This window comes from Rhineura floridana, chromosome 22, assembly GCF_030035675.1.
Source record: "Rhineura floridana isolate rRhiFlo1 chromosome 22, rRhiFlo1.hap2, whole genome shotgun sequence".
Lineage (NCBI taxonomy): Eukaryota > Metazoa > Chordata > Lepidosauria > Squamata > Rhineuridae > Rhineura > Rhineura floridana.
The window spans coordinates 6991466-6997465 of record NC_084501.1 but is presented as its reverse complement, the minus strand read 5'-3'; positions in this window follow the sequence as shown (position 1 = coordinate 6997465).

The window sequence follows — 6000 nt, the reverse complement described above, 5'->3', positions numbered from 1 at the left end:
GCTTTAGCCTGTTCCTTCCCATCCATCCACTCACGGAGTCCAGGCACTTGGACATGGTCTCCACAGCCAACTCTGGCGAGGACTTAAATGAGAGGTAGAGCTGTCATCCGCATATTGGTGGCACTGCAGCCCAAACCTCCTGATGATAGCTCCCAGCGGCTTTACATAAATGTTAAATAGCATGGGAGAGAGGATAGAACCCTGTGGCACACCACAGTTGAGGGGCCAAGGGTCTGAAACCTCATCTCCCAATGCCACCTGCTGGTGTCTATCGGAGAGAAAGGAACGGAACCAGTTTAATACTGTGCCTCCTATTCCCAATCCCTCCAGACGATCCAGTAAGATATCGTGGTCGACGGTATCGAAAGCCGCTGAGAGATCAAGGAGGACCAGAAAGGTGAGTTCTCCCCTATCTAGTGCCATCCTCATATCATCCACCAGAGCGACCAAGGCCGTTTCAGTTCCATGTCCAGTCCTGAAACCCGATTGGTATGGATCTAAATAATCCGTTTCATCCAAGTGCGCTGACAGCTGATTGGCCACCACTCGTTCAATGACCTTGCCTAAGAATGGTAAATTTGAAATTGGGCGAAAGTTGTTTAGATCTTGGGGATCCAAGGAGGGCTTTTTCAAGATGGGCTTTATAACTGCCTCCTTGAGGGCTAATGGCAATACACCCTCATTCAAGGATGCATTTACCACCGCCTTGATCCCTTCGCCCAATCTCTCTTTACAGCTCATCACGAGCCATGATGGGCATGGATCAAGGAGACAAGTGGTAGGCTTCACAGTTGACAGCACCTTGTCCACATCCTCAGAAGGAAGAGGCCGAAACTGATCCCATTGGATCACATTATGACCGGTCAATTCTGGTCCACTATCTGCAATCACGGTATGCGAAATCGAGCTTCTCAGATGTTCAGTTTTATCAGCAAAGTGTTTTGCTAAATTGTCACAGGAGGCCTTTGAGTGTTCCAAGGGTTCCTGAGCAACTGGACCAACCAGGCTTCGGACCACTTGGAATAACCTCCTGGGACAGCACTCTGCTGATGCAATAGAGGCAGCAAAGTAATCTTTCTTTGTTGCCTTTATTGCCACATGATAGGCAGCTACTGCTGCTCTAACTTGTGTCCGAGCATCTTCGGAGCGGGACTTACGCCACCGGCGTTCTAGTCGTCTCACCTCCTGCCTCAGAACACGCAACCGTGGTGTGTACCATGGTGCTGTCTGGGATCTTTTCAGGGGGAGAGGACGTTTCGGGGCCACTCGGTCTAATGCTCCGGTGATCCCCGTATTCCACTCCATCACCAGGGCATCGACTGAATGACCTTCAGCAAGTTCCAAATCCCCCAGCGCAGTCAGGAATCCTTCTGGATCCATCAGGCGCCTGGGGCGGACCATTCTAATAGGTCCAGTGCCTTTGCAGAGGGTGTGCGGCATTGAGAAGTCTACGTTTACCAGATAGTGGTCTGACCATGACACAGGGGTAAAAGTAATAGCCCCTAACGTCAGAGCACTCTTCTCCTCTCCCAGGACAAATACAAGGTCGAGAGCATGACCGGCTACATGGGTGGGCTCAGCATTACTAAGGTGCAGTTCCCAGGAAGTCATGGTTTCTAGGAAATCCCGAGGGGCTCCATTGAGAATGGCCTCGGCGTGCACATTGAAGTCACCCACCACCAACAATTCTGGGACACCATGCGCACACCCGAGACCACCTCTAGCACCTCGGCCAGGGATTCTGCTGTGCAGCGAGGCGGGCGGTACACAAGCAGGATCCCTAAACTGCCCTTCGGGCCCAACCTCCAGTACATGCAGTCAACAAACTTGGTCCCATGGAGAGGAGACCTGGCAAAAACCAAGGACTCCCGATAGATGACAGCCACTCCCCCTCCCCGCCTTCCTTCCCTCGGCTGATGTGCATAACGGAAACCTGGCGGGCACATCGCCTCGAGAATAGGTGCCGAGGCTTCATCCAACCAGGTCTCCGTTATACATGCCAGGTCTGCGGATTCATCCAAGATCATATCATGGATGCAAGATGTTTTCTGTACCACAGACCTGGCATTACACAGCAGCAAACGAAGGTTGGTTGGAATCTTGCATCCCCCAGTTATCTTCGGGTTATGGGCAGACCTGGAACAAGGGATGGATATTATGCATCTATCCCTTGTTCCTCTACTCTGACATGGTCTGTCTCCAGCACCACTCCATCGTCTGCCGCCCAATGTTTGTATACTTTGGCCCCCATCCCTTTTTGTCACATCCCCCCTCGATCTACACATGCCCAGACGCCGGAGAGTTGGATCAGTTCTGAGATTGAATCCAGATCTGGATCCAGAACCTGTTCCCTATAAGTTCGTACTCTATTGCTGTATCACAGGATTAGTTAATGTCAATTTATCTACTCATCTAATCACTATAAAGACTATAATAACTACTAAAATATAGGATGGGAATTGAAATGTTAAATGCCCATACCTATTTCCATGAACAATAGATATCCAATACAGATATCCAGTCCAAGCTAATTCCTAGCCTTAAATAATAACAAAAATGATAATGATAATAGTATAACTATATCTCATCCATCTGAATCTACGTATCCATTCATTCAGTTGCATTCACTCATTCAATCATACATAAAATCCATTCATAACCACAATCTACAATAAGAACCGCCAGCTGTAGAATCTTCTTCAGTTTGCTCTTCAGTAATGCCTAGTTCTTATCAGACCACCAGCTAGTTCACAATAGGGATGTTAATGTCCTGAGGAGTCACGACCCGTGATAGTCTTCGGCAATGGAAACAGCCACAGCACATCCAACCCGACAAGAGCATCAAACCCAGCAGCCAGGTAGTAAGTGTGCAAAGATCGCCAGCAACAGCCACCACACTCCAACCCTGAGCAAGCGCAGGGACCCCTGGAAGTCTCACACTGCTTGGAGATTGGGGTGGTGCATAACAACACCCTGACCATGATATCCATTCTGTCCCCCCCCCCTTTCTTCTCTTCTGTTGGGAGAAAGGAGACTTCTCTGCTGCCATCTCCTCCGGCATCAGGGCATGCACTCAGATCAGTGCCATGGACCTCCAACTTAGTTAGAGATAGATAGGTAGAATCTCCTTTCCAAGGATGCCTTTCCTTAAATTCAGTAGCTTTCTTGTTTTCAAGCTTAAAAGTCTCTGTGTGAGTAACTTCCAGACGAGGTGGGCTGCTTAATTGGTTGCCAGTTCATTTCCGGGCCCAGTTCAAGATGCTCATGTTAGTGTTTAAAGCCCTAAATGACTTAGGCCCCAGATCTCTGAAAGACCATCTCCTTCCCTACGGACCCTCTCAGGTGTTGAGATCAGCAGAGGGGCCCTTTTGGCAGTTTCGCTACCCTTGGAAGCTCGGTGTGTGGCTGCCCAGAAAAGAGCATTCTTTGGGGCAGCCCCCAAGGTGTCCTACTCCCTCCCCACTGTGGGGCATCTGGCAATTTCATTGTACAACCTTCGGTGAATGCTGAAGATGCACCTGTTTACCCTGGCCTTCGACACCCGAGATGTGCATTTTTAGGACCTATCCTAATTTTTGTGATGTTGTTTAGGTTGTTTTCAGCGGCTTTAATTATGTGTTTTTAAATTGTTGTAACCCGCCCTGGGACCTCTGGGTGAAGGGCGGGTAATAATAATGATGATGATGATGATGATGATGATGATGATGATGATTCACACACACTCACTCAGTCATCACTGCCTACTCACACTTTGTACCACTGCAGTGGTCCATATCGTCACCCTCCTCCTGTTACAGCAGGGGGTGGAGAAACTTTTTTGGCCGGAGGACCAGATCTTCACCTCCCCAACCCCAAAGTTGGAAGTTGGTTGGAGTTGGTTCTCTCCAACCACTGGTAGGTCAACGTTGACAGGCGATTGGGGCCGCCCACCTCTCAATCCCCTGCAGTCACATGAGTGCATAAGTTGATGCTTCCCTTTGAAGTCCCGGTTTTCAGGACTTTGAAGCAAATCGCGGCGCTTGCAGACACAGAGGGGAATTGAAGGCATCCTCCGATCTGCCTAGGATGGGAAAGTGCCTTCAAAGACCGACACACTTTTTATGCTTCTACTTTGGATGTTGGCAGTACTCTGAAGGAGAAGCCCAGAAGGAGTTGAAGGCTGATCTTCCGGATAGGAGCACACCTTCAAACACTGTGTGCTCACTAATGAGGTCATCTGGTGGGCAGGTGGGCTCACAGGCCAAACTGGAACCTGGGGGGGCATGACTGGCCTGAAGGCAGGAGGTTCCTCACCGCTGTGTTACAGCAATGCGGCAAACAGCAGAAACCCCTCTGCACCCTGTCCGGGATTCCTTGCTTGCATGCAAAGTTGTACACTGCAGATTAGGAAACCTTGGGCCTGGGTGGCCAAATGTGGCCCTCCAGGCCTCTCAAACTGGCCCTCAAGACTCTCTCTAAGTCACACACCCCTTCCCAGCCACATCTCCTCTCCTCAGGCCACGCCCCTTCCTGGCCTTGTTTTCTACCCTCCTTCAGTCCTTTGAACTCTGATCTTGGCACTGGCTTGCTTGGATGGAGGACGGAGAGGTGTAGAAACAAGCCTACTGTACAAAGGTGAATTTTACATCTGTTGCTCCACCCACTTTTGCCTCTGGCCCCACCCACCACTGACATGGGGCCCTGGAAGGTTGCACTGGAAGCATTGGGATGCACCTCAGCTTACTGGTGGGTTTGGATGGGGAAGGGTGGATACAGGGGGGAACCTCCAAGCTTCCTAGACTGTCTTTCTGACCTAACCTGTGCTGAAGCTGGTACTCTTAGGGTTGCTGACCTCATTCCCTGCTCTTCCCCTTCTTTTTCTTCCTCTCGCCTTGGGAGAGGAGACCTCTTTCCTTTGTAGGAGAGAGAGGCTAAGATGAAAGAGCAAGCATGGCTGTTTTGCATCTCCAACTTTAATCAGCTAGGACCAGGAAGCTTTCCTATCCAGTATGTATTTCCCTTAATAAATGCCACTTTATTGTTTTCTTAAAGCCAGAGTCTTGGTGTGATTGTATCTAGGGCAAAGTGTGCTCCTTCAACAGGGATCCTCCTGTCACCGTTCAGCTTCTGCCTGCGTTCAACTCCGATGCAAACAGGTTGCTCAAAAGGGAATGCATTTCTCGGGCTGGGAAAGGTTCCCCACCTTTGTTATAAAACACCACCAAACACCAGCTCCAGCATCCCAGGTTGACCCACACACACAGGGCCAGCGCCAGGCATGATTAGGCCCTTGGGCACCAGCCTGCCCTGACCCCACTGGGCCGTAGCCCAACACCTCCTCATACATAATAATTAATAATAATAATTTTAATTTATAAGTCGCCTATCTGGCCAATGGCCACTCTAGGCGACATACAACTCAATTAAAATACATCATAATAAATACAGTACAACAATAAAACAATAAAACAGTGACAGTTCAGAGTAGCAGGCAATTAGTCAAAAAGATTAACCCTCCCCGGAAGTCCCGAAGGCCTGTCTGAAGAGCCAGGTCTTCAAGGCCTGGCGGAATACATTCAGGGAAGGGGCATGTCGAAGATCATATGGGAGGGAGTTCCAGAGAGTGGGGGCCGCCACTGAGAAGGCCCTCTCTCTCGTCCCCACCAACCTAGCTGTTTTAGTTGGCGGGACTGAGAGAAGGCCCTGTGTGGCTGATCTTGTGGGGCGGCATAATTGGTGGTGTTGGAGGCGCTCCATCAGATAAACTGGGCCGAGACCGTATAGGGTTTTAAAGGTTAATACCAACACCTTGAATTGGGCCCGGAAAACAACTGGGAGCCAGTGCAGATCGAACAGCACTGGAGTAATATGCTCCCGGCGGCGACAGTTTGTAAGTAGTCGAGCCGCCGCATTTTGTATAAGTTGTAATTTCCGGACCGTTTTCAAGGGTAGCCCCACGTAGAGCGCATTACAGTAATCCAAACGAGAGGTGACCAGGGCATGTACCACCAATGGGAGCTG